The sequence below is a fragment of the Mytilus californianus genome, unplaced genomic scaffold, assembly GCF_021869535.1.
Source record: "Mytilus californianus isolate M0D057914Y unplaced genomic scaffold, xbMytCali1.0.p SCAF_6, whole genome shotgun sequence".
Lineage (NCBI taxonomy): Eukaryota > Metazoa > Mollusca > Bivalvia > Mytilida > Mytilidae > Mytilus > Mytilus californianus.
In genome coordinates this window covers 73,141,067-73,161,383 of record NW_026262712.1, presented here as the reverse complement: position 1 = coordinate 73,161,383, position 20,317 = coordinate 73,141,067, and the positions used below count along the sequence as shown (strand labels likewise).

At 32.6% G+C, this 20,317-nt stretch overlaps 3 protein-coding genes and 1 long non-coding RNA gene across 7 annotated transcripts in view; 1 reads left to right on the top strand and 3 right to left on the bottom strand.

Moving 5' to 3' along the window:
* Positions 1 to 20,317, top strand: part of LOC127705886 (vesicle transport protein GOT1B-like) — a 145,278-nt gene that overhangs the window by 8,300 nt on the left and 116,661 nt on the right. The window lies entirely within an intron of this gene.
* Positions 1 to 20,317, bottom strand: part of LOC127705875 (1,5-anhydro-D-fructose reductase-like) — a 139,019-nt gene that overhangs the window by 32,765 nt on the left and 85,937 nt on the right. The gene's annotated exons all lie outside the window — the stretch shown is intronic.
* The window catches only part of LOC127705877 (aldo-keto reductase family 1 member B1-like), a 147,978-nt gene that overhangs the window by 64,512 nt on the left and 63,149 nt on the right, over positions 1 to 20,317 (bottom strand). The window lies entirely within an intron of this gene.
* LOC127705889 (uncharacterized) lies at positions 3,481 to 5,735 on the bottom strand. Its single transcript, XR_007984081.1, has 2 exons — positions 5,656 to 5,735; positions 3,481 to 3,668 (listed from the first exon to the last, which is right to left on the bottom strand). It is a non-coding gene; the product is annotated as an uncharacterized LOC127705889 (long non-coding RNA).

Below are 20,317 nucleotides of genomic sequence, written 5' to 3'. Positions count from 1 at the left end.
GTCTGGGAAATAGATGTTGAGCGGTCTCGTCGTCTTCAATCAAATGCCAGTGTTTTCTTATTCGTCTTCCCAACTGCTTAAATAAAGGATTAAATTTCGTTGCTATGACTAGTGGTGGACTTTTCTGTTTGTTTTTTGTTTTATAACATAATGTGTTTTGCCTACTTTTTCGTAGTGCTTTATTAACTAGTGGATTAATTTCATTTTCCTTGTGTCCGCTGAGTATAAGCTTGTGTTTAAATAGTTTGATCTGTGTGTCGAGGTCATCTTTGTTATTACACAATCGAATGAACCGTGTAACTTCGCCAATTATAAATCCCTTAAATACAGAGGCGGGATGAGCTGATGATTTATCTAAATATTGGAAGTTATCCGTAGGTTTGCGATATAATTTGATATCTAACATTTGTTCCGTTTTAAATCTATCTCCTTTAAATATTGTTACGTCCAAAAATTGTATTTGACTATTAGAAATTTCATATGTGAATTTTAACAATGGATGAATACTATTTGCAATCTGGTAAAATTCAATAAGCGCTTGTTCACTTCCTTTGAATAATAAAAAACCGTCATCTCTGTAGACAGATAGAAGAGAAATTTCGGACGATTGTGAGAACCGTTTTAACATTTCAGAAACGATTTCATATATTCTAATATCAGTTAAACTAGGAGACATTGGTGACCCCATCGGTACTCCAACTTTCTGTTTAAAAATCTGCCCGTTGAATTCAAATTCATTGTTTCCAAGGGCAATTTTCAGTAATTCTAACATATCCTTTTTGGGAGGCACCGTGATGTCAAATTTACATTGCATTATTAGCGGCCATGCTCTGTCGATTGCGTTTATAATTTCCGTATGATGTAGATTGGTATACATACTAGAAATGTCAAATGAACTCATTAATATATCAGGAGAGGCTCTTATTTTTTCCAATTTGTTTATAAAAGAAGTTGTATCTTGTGTGTATGTCCAAAATTGGTTGACAACTGGTTTAATAAAATAATCGATATATTGTGCAATTCTTTCTAAGGGGCTATTACATAAAGATACAATGGGTCTTCCTGGAACGTCTATATTCAGTAAACAATTCTTATCAACTTTGATCTTTTCTCTATTATTTTGATTAATTTTATGAAGTTTTGGGAGGAAGTATAGTCTACCCAATCTTCTTTCATCGTCATTTTTTAGGAACTTTAGTGTGACATCATCAATGTAAGAGTTCTTGTGTAAACGAGAAATGATTGTGTTGATACTGTTCACGATCTCCGTTGTGTGAGATTCATTAATTGTTTCATAGTGTATATTATCATTTAGCTGATTCATTGCCATTTTTATATAGAGGTCTTTGTCAAGAACAACTGTTGATGAATTTTTATCTGCCTTCTTTACTATAATACGATCATTTTTACGTAAGGATTGCAGTGCCATTCTTTCATTTTTTGATAGGTTGTCCTTAGATGTATTTAATTGAATTTTCTCAAGTTAAATTCTTGTTGAAAATAAGTAGTTTTCAATTGCATTATTTGCCCAGCTTGGTTTATACCCACTTTTTAAAAGAAATGGATGACGATTGTATGTGTTAGACCCGTCATCAAAGTGATATTTACATCTCATTTTACGGGCTAGTTCGTTGAAGTCATTTATGAGAGTTTTCTTTGCATTTTGAAGTCTTGGACATCCCGGTGCCTCCCAAAAAGGATATGTTAGAATTACTGAAAATTGCCCTTGGAAACAATGAATTTGAATTCAACGGGCAGATTTTTAAACAGAAAGTTGGAGTACCGATGGGGTCACCAATGTCTCCTAGTTTAACTGATATTAGAATATATGAAATCGTTTCTGAAATATTAAAATGGTTCTCACAATCGTCCGAAATTTCTCTACTATCTGTCTACAGAGATGACGGTTTTTTATTATTCAAAGGAAGTGAACAAGCGCTTATTGAATTTTACCAGATTGCAAATAGTATTCATCCATTGTTAAAATTCACATATGAAATTTCTAATAGTCAAATACAATTTTTGGACGTAACAATATTTAAAGGAGATAGATTTAAAACGGAACAAATATTAGATATCAAATTATATCGCAAACCTACGGATAACTTCCAATATTTAGATAAATCATCAGCTCATCCCGCCTCTGTATTTAAGGGATTTATAATTGGCGAAGTTACACGGTTCATTCGATCGTGTAATAACAAAGATGACCTCGACACACAGATCAAACTATTTAAACACAAGCTTATACTCAGGGGACACAAGGAAAATGAAATCAATCCACTAGTTAATAAAGCACTACGAAAAAGTAGGCAAAACACATTATGTTATAAAACAAAAAACAAACAGAAAAGTCCACCACTAGTCATAGCAACGAAATTTAATCCTTTATTTAAGCAGTTGGGAAGACGAATAAGAAAATACTGGCATTTGATTGAAGACGACGAGACCGCTCAACATCTATTTCCCAGACCGCCTATCATTGCTTATCGTAAACACAAGAATGTGAAGGAGTACTTGACCTCGGCAAAATTATAATGTAATTAGATAAAGAATGGACATTAAACTATAAGTGTATTACAGATTCACCAGGTGTAGTGCCCCAAAATGTAACTGCATTTGATACGTTACACGATAGAAACATATTGATAACAATTAAAAAAGTAATTAAAACCAAATGTTATAGTGAATAAAAATAAATTAGGCCAGGGCACCTGACGAGGATGAACGGCCTTGGTCGAACTTGACCTAAATGATATCCGAAACACCAGGTGTAATATCATCAAATTAAAGAAATTCATAGACGACCAGTTGATTACCACAGATCATTTACCATGTTTACGTTGGGAAAATCCTTTCAAATAAATAGATGTGTAAAAGTTTATAATTAACCACAGAACAATCTACCGAGAAAAGGTCAAATCAGGGTTTAACAGTTAAAGATAATATATATAATTAAAGTAAATATATATAAGCTAAACATGCTATATATATAAATCACCAAATCATGCATAAACAGAACAATAACAGAATAAAACTGTAATTGAAGACAAACATGTAAATGCATATATAATTGCATATAAAGTATACACAGCGATACATGGAAAATCATTATAGAAACTCGATACAGACTAGAAATAAAATCTCCTATAGACAATGGTATTAGTAAGTTTTGCTGGGATTGGTTCATGGACACGACTATTTATAAAATATAAGCTGTTTTGTGCTGTATTGCCATTAAGCACAGAAAAGGTAGAAAGGTGAAACTTGTAAAGTGTGTCAGACCATAGGAACAGAATGAAGCAGGACATTTTTCAAAAAATACTGCATATAAAGCTTAACTGTGCCAAGCAATGATTTAAAACATGTGTGACAAGCTGCTTGATAAGTTTTCAGCCTAAAAAGTAGAAAGATAGTTTTTCTCTGGGCTAATGATGTTGTTCTTGTATATATATAACCAGTGATTCAATGAACAAACAATGTTTGATTATAATCTTTATTAAAACATGCCCTTTTCATATTATCATATCACGCGTTAAATGCCCTTTTTCAGGATTGGCACCCTGCCCTTTTGAAATCCTAGCTGGAACACTGTAAAAGTGTTCTTTATAAAGAAAACGGTTCTTTAGAATTCTTCATGGAATGGATAATCTTTGTGTTCACTTGCCCTGCAATAAAATATGATAAGATAGTTGGATAGTATATGCGAATGACAATAATAGAACCACGTGACTGATTTTACTTAAAGATAATATAAAAAGGATCACTTCCAACGGAGTTCTTTTGAATTTTGAAAGAATGCTTAAACACTAATTCTAATTTAAATATTAAAAGAGGAATTGGTAGGATAATTACAATTCGGTGGCTCTGGTAGCATGGAATTGGTAGGATTTACAATTCTATAGCTCTGGTAGTATGGAATTGGTAGGATATTTGCAATTCGATGGCTCTGGTAGCATGGAATTGGTGACTAATTGTATCAAGGGAATAATAACAAAGGAACAAAATCCTACTTCGCTAAGGTTTGATTTAAAAATAATTATCTTTTCATACTGATTTATATACCAAATAGATATAAGTTAGAAGATGTGGTATGAGTGCCAATGAGACAACTCTCCATCCAAGTCAAAATTTATAAAAGTAGACCATTATAGGTCACAGTACGGTCTTCAACACGGAGCCTTGGCTCACACCGAACAGTAAGCTATAAAGGGCCCCAAAAATTACTAGTGTAAAACCATTCAAACGGGAAAACCAACGGTCTAATCTATATAAAAAAACGAGAAACGAGAAACACTTATGAACCACATCAACAAACGACAACTACTGAACATCAGATTCCTGACTTAGGACAGGTGCAAACAAATGCAGCGGGTTTAAACGTTTTAATGGTACCAAACCTTCACCCTTTTTTTGAAACAATATTGTAACATCACAACATAGAAGGACACACTATAAAATATCAACTGAAATAGCTTAACTCAATCAATGGACATATTAACACCATTGGACATACACTGAACAAATAAATTTGACCTATGATACAATGAAAATACAAAATAAATAAACTAAGGGAAGAATAATAAAAGTAACATGTTTTATCGGTATGAAATGTTAAACAATTAAAGAAAAACAATATGCTCGAACAGAAATATCAGCCATTTGCAATAACACAGGTAAATGAAAATAGTTTTGTTGTTAGGTATACGTGTACAGTTCCAATAGAGAAAGGAAATATTTTTACAAAATAAATAATTTTGATGTTCATAGTACGAAGTGAAAATTTAAAGTAATATCAAACACTTATCAAAGCTGGTATATAGACCAGATATAACCCTGAATAACATTAAATACAAAAAAGCAATACTATTAGTATCAACAGGTCAAATAAACAAGAAAGTACGATTTGAGAGTACTCGCAGTTACTGACAGCTAGTTAAAATCCAAAACAATTAATAATAAAAAATCATGCATCAGAGACTAAAATCAACTAAAACACATCCCAGGGATTTAGTATTTTAACGTCATGGACAGTCAAAGAAGACATGACTAGTGCAATGCCAAAAATAAATGTATCGACAGACAGTAGGATAGTTAGGAGTTTAACCTTTTTATAGATCAAAACGAACGTGGGTGTGTCTTTATACATCCCGTTTGAAAAGAATACAAATTTAGTTATGTTTTAATTTGCTGATGACAAAAATATAAATATAAATGCATTTATATACTACTTCAGCAAAGCCAAAAAAGAGAAATTGTCAATGACACCTAACTGCAAAATAAGCAAAGTATATACCTTCAGGAAACAAAGAAAAAATTACTTTAATATATTTTGTATTTTGTACTTGTATTTACAAGGGACGAATGAGAACTTACCATATGATATGGACGTCTGACCATCTGATGACCTCTAGTTATGTTTGGAATGCTATCCTTTGTGGCTTTGTTAATTATTTTGTGTGATTGTTTATAAAATCACCCGAAGGAATTGTTGTTTTAATTGCAACAAGAAGAATCAATTGCTGCTGTCTCTCATAAAAAAACATTATTAAATTTCGGATTTTTTATTTCTAAATTTTAGAGGATAATGTATAAAAAAATAAAAAATACAAAGGAAACACTGTTTTCATAATGAAAATAAATATTGAACTTTACCACTTCTCTATCCATATTCGGGGATATTTATCTAATGCCCATATTTGTTCCATCTCGTCTGGTGACAAGGAAAAACTGAATACCTGAAGAAGATTATTTTAAAATTATTTTACCTTTCATATTTCTTAAAACAATGTTTTTTGTGTTGTTTTTTTTTTTTTTTTTTTTTTTCTGCTGTATCGTTCATCATATAATTATTTTGAATTCTGACTATGAACCTGGTAGTGCATTTTTAAGAAGGAAATATATATGTGCAATGCATTTTGTATATGTTCTGATCTCTGTGGTAAGTTTAGAGACAAATGTAAACAAGAAACTTTGAACTCGGGAGAAAATACTGACATTTTCCTAAAAACCATCTTCACTACATTTAGAAGAAATTATTACTATATAGATGCTTCAATCATAAAAAAAATAACTGAAAAAGTATATAAAAACTTTTGAATATAAAACATCTATTTGAATAACGATTTGTTTGCTAAACTTTGATTTTATAATCTTTAAAGATTGTTATACGATTGCAGAACTCAATCTGTAAATGCAATATAAATGTGTGAGCATTTATTTTGACAGAGAATTTTTTATTAAGGATTCACTCAAATATATTTTAATCATAGTTTAACACATCCTTTGAGTCCCATATTTAAATCCTTTTTTTGTAAATAATCGACTCACATCAAAATTCTCCTTGATTCTAGAAGGCGTTACAGTTATGGAAACTGCTTATTAAATCTTTTTTAATGAAGATGACTTTAAAATTTAACATACTTGTCTATCTAAACAATTACAATGTATAATCGCACGCGGAAGCGTACAAGTCCCACCTCGAGTTTTGAATGTCCAGGATTCGATCCCCGGCTGGAAAAACCAACGGTTCCACCGTACGTCTGACATTTCAGAGTAGAGCAGACTGGTCGACTCAGAGTCAGGATAATGTGTCCAGGTATGGGTGACATGTCTTCATTTAAAATTGAGAATGGAAATGGGGAATGTGTCAAAGAGACGCCAATCAGACCAAAGAGCAGTAAACAGCCAAAAGCCACCAATAGGTCTTCAACACAGTGAGAAAATCCCGCACCCGAAGGCAGGCTTCAGCTGGCCCCTAAACAAAAATGTGTACTAGTTCAATGAAAACGGACGTCACTCTAAACTCCAAAATTTAAAAATGAACTAAAATTAAAAAATATACAATACTAACAAAGGCCAAAGGCTCCTGACTTGGGACAGGCGCAAAAATGAGGTGGGGTTAAACATGTTTTGTGAGATCTCACTTTGAATTGTTACCTTGTGAGCTATCACAATTGCAACTCGGTTCAGCCTACTGTTACATGTAGTATAGAAAGGAGTTCATATTCGTATCACATCAGCACGTTCGTATCCTGATATGCATTTTATATGTGCCACTGAACGTCAAACACCAATCCAAACTTTCATGGATGTATTACACAAAAAATAAACAGTTTAAGCGTCTGGCGTACAAAATTTTTATCTTTGTATTTATGGTAAGTTTGTTTACCGAATGCATAAACAATCACAAAACTAATGTTTGTAATCCAAAGCTGGCAATATGTCGTACTGTTATACAACTGTCAAGTGTAAGGGGAGGATTGAGCGCTCACAAACTTGCTTAACCCCAACACATTCTGTAAGTGCACGTTACAAGTTAGATGCATATACATCAGTGGCTGTTGCTAGTCGCTGTCTGTAATATTTAGTTGTTCACTTATTATTTTTAGCAAACATCATGCTGTTTGTTTTTGAATTGTTTCTTATTTTGTTATACCGGAACCTTTTATACATTTCACTATTCGGTATGGGTGTTGCATGTGTTTATTGATGAAGGCCGTATATATGTGTGACTGTCCTATAGTTGCTGATGTTCTCATCCTTTGGTCTTCGTTGGATAGTTGTCTCATAGGAAAATTGGCAATCATACCACATCTCCTTATTTACATAAGACAGGTTTAGCCTTTTTTGTGCTCTCAAACGTTTTGTATTTATAATTGTCCGAATGCTGGCATGGAGCATATCTGATGAAGGAAGGAATTCTATAAATACGCTTCTTGTTCTTAGATTTTATATAGATTCTTTGGTAATTTTTAGAGATATCTCTTATTTGTAATTTATACTCTATATATTTTGTATCTCCTTTAACCAGACAGGTATTCCAAACACCATACTAGGTTTTAATGTGTACACATTACATTCAGAAAATGTGATACCATGGCTGTTTTTACCTCATGAATCACCATACGTAAATTTTAGAATTAGCAGTACTTAAATTAAAGCAATTTTATATAGTATTGCTATAGCTGTTTGAACCATTTAGCTAATATTGCATTTTTTTATCAATAAATTCTCTCCGCTCCAATTTAGAATTTCTTTTACCTGTGGTATGGTTTTGCCTTTCTTTTGAGCAATATCCTTAAGTACAGGTTCGTCAAATATACTTGGTTCTTTCCCCGTTCGCCTATTATAATATAAACTTATAAATGTTAAGCTTCTGCAATCTTTTAATTTTAAACGGGGTTTTGATAATTGATTAATTGGTGTTTAACGGCTCTTTCAGCACTATTGTGCTATTTCGTGGCGGTCAGTTTTTATTGGTAGTGCAAGCCGGAGTGCTATGAGAGAGGGAAACTGACAGTCAAAGTCAATTAAGATTGGAGTCGAGCGCACCTGTCACGAGCGGGTTTTAATGATATATATGTAACCACTGAGTTTTTACAATGGAGAGGTCATAATTTAATTATGACCCGTACTATATGTAAATGTGTTTGCATTATTATTATTTCACTTCAAAGCATAAAGACTTTATAAGTGTTTAAACCAATTAATCATAAACGTTCAACGTCATTCATAAAAGCTATTTGCAAAAATTGTTCTGTTATAGATTGACGGAAAATCTACCAAACGATAGTTGAAAGCAGAGGTAATGTTCTTCTAAGTTATCTGTCAATATCTTATTGCAGTTCTATTATGCTATCATAGAAAACAGTACACATGGACCGTTATACCCACAAAGGACTGTCCGGGTTTGCTAGAGGTGCATAAGCCGTCACTGTAATGCCTTTTGACAAGCAGAAATTCGCAAGATTCCTATTTGAGAAATAAGGATGTATTTCCACCTACAAATACAAAATATTTAAATAAAAATAATAAACAATGCTATTCGATATTTCTTGTTGTACTGTAGACCGAATTCTTTTGTCTATAAAAAATAGAAAAACGCAAAAATAGTAAAAGGGAAATGAAGATTAGGAAATATATGCTATATAGAGACAGAAGAATTCGGTCTAGTTGTACTGTTATTCTTGGCAAATAAAAAAAAAGACCTTTACTGCCTTAATCTTCTATATTTCATCATTCTCAAAATTCTTTTTTAGAAGCAGCTTACCCCAAAATCGGGACTTGTATATTTTTAATGAAAAAGGCCAACATTTTAAGACCGATATGTCATGTTACCTGCAGATTACATGGTTTTATCCTGGCACTTTGTAGTATACGTTCTACCTGTGACTTGTTAAAGTTAGACAACCCTATATTCTCTGCCATGCCAGCATCAACTAATTCTTCCATACCCTGCAAGTTCACAAGTTCACAGGTAGTGATGATATAAGAATTAAGAAATGTAAAAAAATAGAAAAAAGATCGAAGTTGTATGTACCATAAAGCGAAAATGAAATTGTAAATATAAATGAATTTCAAATGTATACTTTGTCATTTACAAGAATAATCCTCGATATTTGAATTATTTTTAAAAGCGTTAAAAGATATTTTATATACTAATATATATAGGAGTGATGATTAAAATATATCTATGACCGTAAGATATGAAAATAAAAGTATGTGAAATGTGTATATCGATTCATCGCAAAAGATTGAAAAAGATATAAAACATGTTCTTCTTCTAAGAATTTTTCCAAACAAGAGAAAATGGGCTTTAAAATATTAATTCCACTTTTTTAATTCTTCAATGAGTATCATGTAAAAAAAATGTTTTTTTGTTTTAAAAAGATGAAGATATTTCTATGATAAATCATTCTAAATCAATATATCGGATTGTTTCTTTCACGTTATATGATAGCTGGTTCTTTGATTTTAGTAGAGAAAGATATTTCTATGATAAAGTATATTTCATAAGTATAATTCCAAAATATCAGATTCATAAATCATCATCGTTATGTCTGAGTGTCTTAGAAATGTATGCAAAGTGAACCATACCTTCCATGTATCTATTATGTCGTGATTCGCAAACATCATCTGGTCATTTTTATCTTTGGGAAACAAATCATCTCCGTCCTACAATGAAGAAAAAAAATCACCAAAGATACCAGGCTTATATTATAAAATTTAATTGATTTATCATTAAAATAAATACTTTGATGCAATAAATGATTTAATTCATAATTTAGCGATGTAAATCTGTACTGGTAAGTATAAAAATAAGTAAACTCAAATGTACAAATCAACGCCTGGTGTACCGAGAAGAAAACACAATGAGTTTTTTTTTAGAAAAAAACTAACCATACAAATTTAATATTTGACAGTAACATATAATTGTATATATTTATATAGCACTATTTATTGCATGTAGTTGATAAACACCAACCCATCATTACTTCAGAAAAAATAGAAGGCGGAAGATACCAAAGTGACAATCAAAATTCATTATTCAAAGAGAGACCGACAGCACCATGGGGAAAACAATAATCGTCGTGAAAACAAACAATAGTCTAAAAATACTACAAAGAATGACTGAGCAACAAGAACCATACCGAAAAACCGGGGGCGATATCTGGTTGTCCAGAAGGGTAACAATGTAACAATGCATTCAAAACTAGTTCGGACGCAGAGATAAGATCTAGAGCTTGACATATAGTATGGTCAGTTTTCTTTCAGCGAAGACTAATATTCAAGTCTAAATGCCATGTTAGTTTCATATCTCATCGACATTTACTCTTTTACTCTCATGGAAACTCAATTAACATTCATATTTACGGTCATGTTTCTCTCTCCAATATATTTTATTTTAAAGTATTTAGAATTACAAATAAAAAAAAACTTTTCTTGATTGCTGTTCTTCGTATTTGTAATTTTTTGTTGTTGTTTGTTTTATATTTGAAAACACTGTTTATTCGTATGTGTAAAAAAAGAGGGACGAAAGATACCAGAGGGACAGTCAAACTCATAGATCGAAAACAAACTGACAACGCCATGGCCAAAAATAAAAAGACAAACAGACAAATAATAGTACAGATGACACAACATAGAAAACCAAAGACTAAGAAACACGAACCCCACCAAAAACTGGGGGTGATCTCAGGTGCTCCGGAAGTGTAAGCAGATCCTGCTCCACATGTGGCACCCGTCGTGTTGCTTATGTTATTACAAATCCGGTAAATAGTATAATTCGGTAAGTCACATTCGTGAAAAGGGCGGGTATTATAGTTACGACATAAGTAACTGTGTTTGTATTTGTATTTCACCTTTGCTTTTTTCTATGTTATAACATTCATTAAGTGGGTTTATTTTTTCATCTATTTTTAGTAACTATGACCAAGTCCTAGATTGCACCAACGGCCTTTTTTGGGGACTTGCTGGTGCCTTTGGATGTCAAAGCGCAGTCCTTCCAGAAAAGTTGGAAAGCTGGCACTGCCAACTGATGCCCCTATTTTCATATTTATGGAGAGAAAACAGTTTTATTGGAATGGTTCAAAATACAAATATGCTTGGAGGGACAAATAAAACATGTTCTATAAAGTTTTCAATATGAATGGTAAAAAAATCAATCTTTTTTGTAAAAGTGACCCTGATCGTCGACCGGATGACCACAGGCGTCCTCTGTTTTCCTGTATCTTCAGTCTGTACAAATTTCATTATACATAATCAAGGGAAACTCAAGTTATCATCTATAAACCGTTTTCCCAAAAAAAAAAATATTCGTAACAGTGACTTTGACTCCTGACCTATTGACATCAACATACATCCTTCTTCTCCTTCCCTATATCTTGCATTTGTATAAGTTTTTAAACCTAAGACACAGTAACAGTAATACCAACATGTATCTCTCTTTATATGCGAACTTATAGCAAAGTCATTTATTAAGTGTTATTTTCATTTGAAATCCAAAATAAAGTATATCTTCAAAAATCACGGACAGACAAACTTCGGACCGTGCACGTGGCATGTAATAACATATTGCATTCTAGTGGAATCAGGAATCGAAATCCAAGAACCAATACACGAACGCAATAAAGAGGAAATCCGACATAACTTCTAAAGAAAAAAGTAAAAAAAAACACACACACACACCATCACCACACACACACACACACACATATATACAACATTGTTGTGCTGGGTACAATCATTAAGCCTAGTCTAGACTAGTCACCTTTTTTAGAACCACAACCTTTTTTTACTAACAGTGGAAACTGTTAAACCCACAAATTATGTTTAAAGCATTTCAATCCTTACCTTAAGTGAAATAGGCCAGTGAATGACCAGCAGCTGGACACAGTTCACTTTAAGATTATCCAACGATTTCTGGAAATTTTCCTTTATATGCCGTGGATTATGATGTGTGTTCCATAGCTGAAAAGTTTTCGTCCAGTGGAAAGTTATATGAAATAAATAATGTTAACAGTTCTAATAAAAGTATCGGGAGCATTTGAAGACTGTAGTACCCGCAAGCTTGGTGCTTGAAAATTGGTAGATTTCGTCGGAAATGTGTTATTTTGGACTATTAGAAACAATCTAAAAATGTGTGTATGAAACGGTTTTTTATACAGTATATATTTCTTTTCTCAATACATCATTTATGTTTCGGTTGTTTAAATCCGTATTAAAAAATAATATAACCTTCTAAATAATTACAAGAGATCATCACATCTTTTTTTTTTTTATTTTGAAAGAAAATATGACAAAAGAGGCGAAAGATACCAAGGTGACAAGAATAACTGACAAAGTCATGGCTACTGTCCTACCTTAGTCGTGATAAACATTTCTTTTTTATCTTTAATTGTACCGTCATCTAACTTGGCCTGTATACCATCTCCTACTTCCTTTTCGTTTTCATATGCATAGGCACAATCAACACTCCTGTACCCGATATCTATGGCATACTTCACTGCTTTCCTGACTGAACCAGGTCCACCCTGATAGAAAGTTAAAAAAACAAAAAAACATTAAACGCTACATTCAGTTTTTATTGTGCATTTGTCTTAAAAATTATAATTATTTAAAAGTAAACGTTATAATTTTGCAAAAATGTATTTAGCGAATTTGCAAGTGATTAACGTCTCCGAGGAGACGTTATTAAGAGTTGAACGATGGACAGTCTGCGGGCTGAATGCTTCTTACTATCTGATTGGAAGATATTGCTGACTCTATCCAGGAACGTATGTACTGTTCCCAGCTCTATCATAGCTAACTTGTGTTGATTGGTTGGGACAAAACCTAGTAAATGTCTTTTGATCCCGTAAAGTGTCGGAATTGAACTCTCTATTTTAGCAATTAGATTTTGCCTGGTTACCAATCATGCAAATCGGTACACAGGTAACACTTATCTATAAATAGCCGAAACTCCTGAAATATTGTAAACACACGTGTGATTATTTAACGTTCTATCCAGTCGCTCACTGTTACGTACATCTTGTACACGAAACCATACTTATGAAAACATCGTGCTTTTTTCTTAGCCTAGATTATAAATATTTATACTTAGTAAGATAATCCAAAAGCAATAATAAAAAAAATTACTAAAAGAGAGATATTTTCGATTAAATATTAATTTGAACAGGAATTTTTATCTCGGAAAGGGGGGGGGGGGGGACCTTTTTATGGTAAAAGCACATATATGTCTCAGTCTGGTAAAAGGAAAATACCTTAGAGATCAAATATTTTTTTTACAATTAGTATGTCTACACATAGCTATGATGCATGGTTACGCTATTTCATCATGCTTGACAAACATGACAAATTACGAGAGTGATTTTAATTGCATTTGAAAAAAAGTATCGACATCTGATTAGTTTCAGATTCAATCTTCAACCTTGACTTAAATATCACCAAAATTTCTCGACCTCATCAAAAGCTTAAAATAGGCCTATTCTAGTTGCTCATCCCTACCTCTCACTACAAATGATAAGTATGATAAGTGCCCCACCCCCCACCCCCCATCTTTGGGGTAGGGTTTGGGCGGGGTTGAACGTTTTCTAGCTCTCACTATCAAAATAGCAGACGATGAAGAACAGAAGACTAAAAAAATCGAAAGGGAAATATATATATAAGAAGAATATAAAACTACTCTCAGACGATGAAAGCAATTATACATGTATGCTATCATATTTCAGCAATGCTTAATTTCTATGAATGATTTAAAAGGAGATATGAAGTATATAATAATACGTAATTAGTTTAGACAGCAACCCAATTAAACAACAAACAGAACAATTTACTTCTAAAATTCAATCTACGGTCTTCTACAATGAACATGTCATTACAATATTTTAAGTTTTTAATCCTCCCAAGTCTAGCTATGATATATAGAATAGTTGTGAATACATGTAAAAAAAAATATCTTAATAGCAAACAATGAATATTACTTAAAACAATGAGGAGGGTCAAGAACAAACTTCTGGTAGTCTTTATAGGTATTTATTTTTATGTGTATTTAATTCTTCTATCTGTTTTGTCATGATCGTATATTTTTGTAATCTATATTTAGTATATATATTAATTATACATGTACCTATATGTTGTAAAACATTTGGTTAATAAAGAATTGAATAGTTGTTTTCAGGTTTATTGACCATTTATACTATATATATATATGCTATATGAGAGAAAGAGAAACAAAAGAAAATTATAAATTTCAAATACGAAAATACTGTTGGCATTTTAAAAGAACGGTCTCTCACAAAAGATTATGTCAATCCAGTATGTTAAGCTTTGAAGGATTAGTACGATATAAGGACCTTATTTGACACCCAACATGGAACGGTATACTGCTTCATAACGTGTTTGGTAAAATCTGCTGATTTATATGGTCTTATATGCAAGGCTATTCTGAATGAATTAATCTACAAAGCGAGAACACTTTCCACTTTCATCAGCTAAGAGGAAGCTAGCTTTTTTAGAAAAGCTATTACTTGTTTAGTATACTCATTCAGAAATACTGACCGGTATTACATAACTATTCATATCCAGTGGCGGATCCAGAGGGGGGCGTAGAGGGCGTACGCCCCCCCTCTGCTTGCACTTTTTTTTTTTTTTTGGTAAAATGATTATAAATCAGACTTGACTTCGTGAACTTTGCCATTTCCCGCGTATTTAATTTTTATGCGACAATTCTTTACTTATAAAGATATTTTTCTCTCGTATTTACTGTAATATATTATTGATTATGTCAAGGTCATGTGATTCGCTACGGTGGAGTTGACCAGTGCGTCGAAAAAACGTCACTCAGTCATTTTGAAATTCAAATTACAGTAACACATTGCTTAGGCTGAGGATGACAAGCATGACACCTTCAAAGCGAGTAAGGATCGAGCAAGAACGTATTGACTTCTATTTCACAATTCCACCAAACAGAAAGTAATTCTCTATTACACTTTCAAGAAGAAAAAAAAGTTCACAGCAATATTATTAACCTACGAAAACATGTTTAACCCCACACGCCCCAGCCCATTAATAACACTGCTGAATAATAATCCCCAGTCAGTAAGCTCTAGATAGATTTAAAATCTATGGTACGGACCATTTGATTTGAGGGGGCAGTCTGAGATATTTTAGAGAAAAAATTCTGACCCTGATTTTTTCCTTAAACAAAAATTCTGGCCGTATCTGGATTGAAAACAATAACGGTAATCTTGTCCACTTTTTTGCTATTAAAAACAAAGATTTTAAACAGAATTATTGAGCATTAAATGAACATGTTGAATGAAAAACGGTCGTAATTTTTTGGGGGCGGGGGTTTGCATGTTGTAAATCCCATATCTGACCGGAATGTCTCTTTCTCCGAACTGATACGCTGAATACTTTTTTCAAGGCCCGACTTCAACCTGCCTGCTCGGTATGGCCTTTATGTCTCCATTTGTCGACCGTCATTCACAACTTCGTTGTCATTTCAGACTCATTCGTAGCCTTTGGTTGATTTGGAACCCCTCACTTCCCTTGTTGGGTGAAACATTTCAACCAAACATTTGGATTAAAATTGCTAGTTTGTCTTTGTTCGTGTCTGTCGTATTGTAAATTTCATTGAATGGCCGTATATCTTGTTTTCAACAAGAAATCTGTGAGGTTATGCTAACTAACCTTACAACACACGAGACTTTTCCATGTCCATTTTTTACTGACAAATCCCACATTAAATATATTAGTACAGTACAGTAAGGGATATCGCATGATGATGTTTTGTCAGAAATAGGTAAAGTAATTAATATTGAGGATGTGTTATCAATTCAAATCACTGAAAAAGACTGTATAGTAACTCTAAAAAACCCTGAAACAAAAGACAGGCTAGCGGCTCAAGGTATAACGCTAAGAGACAGATCTATTAAATTTTATGAAGTAGAGAGTTTAATTACTCATGTAACAATAAAAGACGCACCTTACGAACTAAAAAACTTATACATTTGTACTCAGATGTTTAGATTTGGTAAAGTAGTTCCAGGCTCTATAAAACGAGGCGTCATCAAAGGCACAAACATCGAAAATGGGTCTCGGTATATTGATATTCTGGAATGTGATGCAGTGCTCCCGAATAGAACATCATTTGGTCGTTTTGAAGTAAGACTTTTTGCTGATAACAATCGCACTCCATGTATATACTGTCATATCACAGGTCATCCTTCATACAGATGTAAGGACAAACCAAGTCTCATGAATCAAAAGAGATGTTACAATTGTTGTGGTATAGGTCACGTAGCTAACGCCTGTACAAGTGAAGGATACTGCTCTTACTGTAACGTCAAAGGTCACGCCAGACGAGACTGTGAGCAGTACAAACAGAAAACAGAAAAAAAGGAATTGGGCAGTTATGGTCCTGAAATATTAGAGGGAAGACAAGACAATACAGAAAACATTCACACTGACGAAGATGACGAAGAATCCATCTCATCAGACAACGCAAATTGTGGAAGAGAGACAGTGTGTGTTCTCCTTGGAGCATCTAATTGTATTAGGCTCGGACATATCGACGATTCGTTAGTAAACGCCTCAATATCTGGAGGATCCTTTGACAAAATTGAACAAAACATTGATCTAGCTTTTCAAAAAACTGAAAACAAAGATATTGAAAAGATTGTTATCTGTCTAGGCACAAATGAAATAAGTAGAAATAAAAGTGACTCTGATCAAATAAACCTTCTTGTAACAAGCGCTGTCAATCGTGTGAAGTCTAGCTTTCCAGAGGCACAAATAGGCCTTTGCAATATAATACCGCATAAAGGCAACGGCGCTCAATTTCAGAAAATAAATGAAACGACCAAAAATGTAAATAGTTTCATGAAAAAACCTTTGTGTTCGAGAACAATCTGTAGCATTTGTTGATATAAATGATCAATTTTATAAACACGGAGCTGTAATCAGAACGTTGTTTGATAAAAATGACAGTAGCGGTGTACACATCAGCACAGAAGGCGCACAAAGAATTAACAGTAAACTTTGTGAGTTTCTTCATAGCCCAAATACTAACTTAACCGTATCAAACACTCCGGTTGATCGCAAACGCAACAGGAGTGACAAAACTACTCCAACATCTGCAGACCGGACATCCAAAGTATCAAGAAAAGAGACATGCATAGATCATGATTAAACCATGTAAATAAACACTCAGACTATTTTAATCTGATTTTACTGTTAAAAACAAAATATTTAAAAAAAAAAACAAAAACAAAAACACAAATGTATCACTGTAAATATCATGTCCACTTTTTTAAACATATTTTTCGTATGTATATTTTATTTAGAAGTATTTCGTTTATATGCCTATATCTATATACTGCAAAAAGTGCAAAAATTGCTAGATGTACCAAATTGTAATGTTATATATGGAGAACATGAATAAGTATCGGTTTATTAGACCTATTACGGTTTTAAAACGACGTTTAATAATTAAAGTTTTACCTGATTTGTTTACACACAGGTATACACATGAACGATCCGTCAAGTTTATTTTACCGAATAGACATAACCAGGTTCAAAGCATTCAAGTGAAACATTTAAATGATGAAAGAAAGGGAAAAAAACCTATTCGAACTTAATATGTCTTTGTCAATTGCTTCAATAAATGTAAATGGTTTACGAAACAATAAAAAACGAGATGTGATTTTTAATTGGTTGGTTTCAAAAAAGTTTGATATCATTTGTCTACAAGAAACACACTGTACGAAATCTGATATTGATAACTGGGGTAATGACTGGAAAAAATTTGGGGGAGGTGAATCCGTTTGGAATTGTGGAACTTCTGATTCAAGGGGAGTGGGATTCCTTTTGCAAAAGAAATTTTCCGAAAATGTAACTTTTATTAATCACGATGAAAACGGAAGATGTCAAATGTGTGACATAAAAAGTGATAATGCTGTATATCATATTGTAAATGTATATACACCGAACAACGGTTCCGATAGAAAGACTTTTTACGAAAATTTGCGTAATTTAAATAAAATGTATGACGATGATAGCGTTGAACACTACACCGTATTATTAGGAGACTTTAATTGTACTTTAGACAAAAAACCAGACAGAATGCCATCACATCAAAATAATGACGTCGGTACAACAGAATTAAAAAATCTTTTGTTGAGATATGAATTAGATGATGTATGGAGATCTCGATTTCCAGATACAAAACGTTATACGTTTCAGAGAGGAAACTCGAAGTCTCGTATTGATTTTATTTTCTGCAGCAAATCTTTGAATAGTAAAATATTTAACACTCGTATATCACATTTCCCGTTTAGTGATCACGAAATAGTTACATCAAAAATTAAGCTAGATGATATAGAAAGAGGGCCGGGTATGTGGATTATGAATTTAAATACAATTAAATCTGAACAGTTTTCAAATGCCTTTAAAGTCTTTTGGGAAGGATGGAAAAATAGTAAAGACAAATATAATGATATACAAGAATGGTGGGATATAACCAAAAGTAAAATAAAATTTCTAACAATTGATGTTAGTAAAACACTAAATCGCTTATATAATAACAATCACATTAAACAACTAGAAAAACGACTTGAAGCATTAAAATTGGTAGAGGAAAAAACAAATATCATCAATTCTAGAATAACCGAAATTGAACGCGAAATTAAGGATATTTATACAAATTTGACAGAATCTGCGAAAATTAGAGCAAAAATTAAATAGGCAGAGGAAGGTGAAAAATCTACGAAGTATTTTTTTAATTTAGAAAAGAAAAATGGTCAAAACAAATTGTGGAATCGTATAAAAACAAAAACGGGTGAGTATAAATATGATATTGATTCGATATTAAAAGAACAAGTACAATTTTATTCCACACTTTTTACTTCTGAAGGGTGGGACAAACAGTGCGGTGAAAAGCTTTGCCAATTTATTGAAAATAAGGTAAGTTCCGACGATAAGGAGATGCTTGAAAGTAAAATAAATATGGAAGAATTAGAAAAAGTGCTCAAAGATCTAAAGACTAACAAATCGCCAGGTTGAGGATGGCATTATATCTGAATTTTACATTTTTTATTGGGATATAATAAAATATTATTTTTTTACACTCCTTCAAGAAATATTTGATAAAAATGCCTTAAGTAAATCACAACATAAAGGGGTTCTTACGTTATTACATAAGGGTGGTGAAAGAGAAAATATTAAAAACTGGAGACCTCTTACATTACTTAACACCGATTATAAAATCATAGCAAAACTTCTTGCAATGAGATTGAAAAAAGTCTTACCAAAAATAATACATCCAGATCAAAAAGGATTTGTTAAAGGAAGAAACATAAGTGACGCTAACAGATTAATTCAAGATATAATAGACTATATTGACAACGAAGACGAAGATGGAATAATAATATTTCTTGATCAACAAAAAGCCTTTGATAGAGTTGAATGGGATTGGGTGGATTTTGTATTAGAAAAGTTTAATTTTGGGGAAAAATTTAGACAATGGATCAAAATGTTACTTTATGATGCTATAACTTGTATAAAAACAAATGGACATGTTTCAAAATATTTTTCGATAACTCGTTCGGCCAGACAGGGCTGTCCAATAGCACCCCTCATATACATTTTGCAAGCAGAACCAATGGCATGTGCAATACGAGGTAACAAGGAAATTGAAGGGATTAAGATACCTGGTGAGGGGGGTAAAAGTATAGAAACTAAATTATGCATGTTTGCTGACGACACTCAGCTTTTTAACAAAAATGAGAAATCAGTAGAAAAATCTTTTGATGTCCTAACGCTATATGAAAAAGCTTCGGGATCTAAAATTAATTATGATAAAACCAAAGGTTTACTTATAGGATCTCTTAGAAGGAAAAAACTAAAATTTAATAAAATTAAATGGATTACAGGTAATGTAAAAACCCTCGGAGTAAATCACGGATATGAAATTGATAATGATGCTATATGGCAAAGCATTATAGAAAAGATTAAAAACTGTGTCCACGTGTGG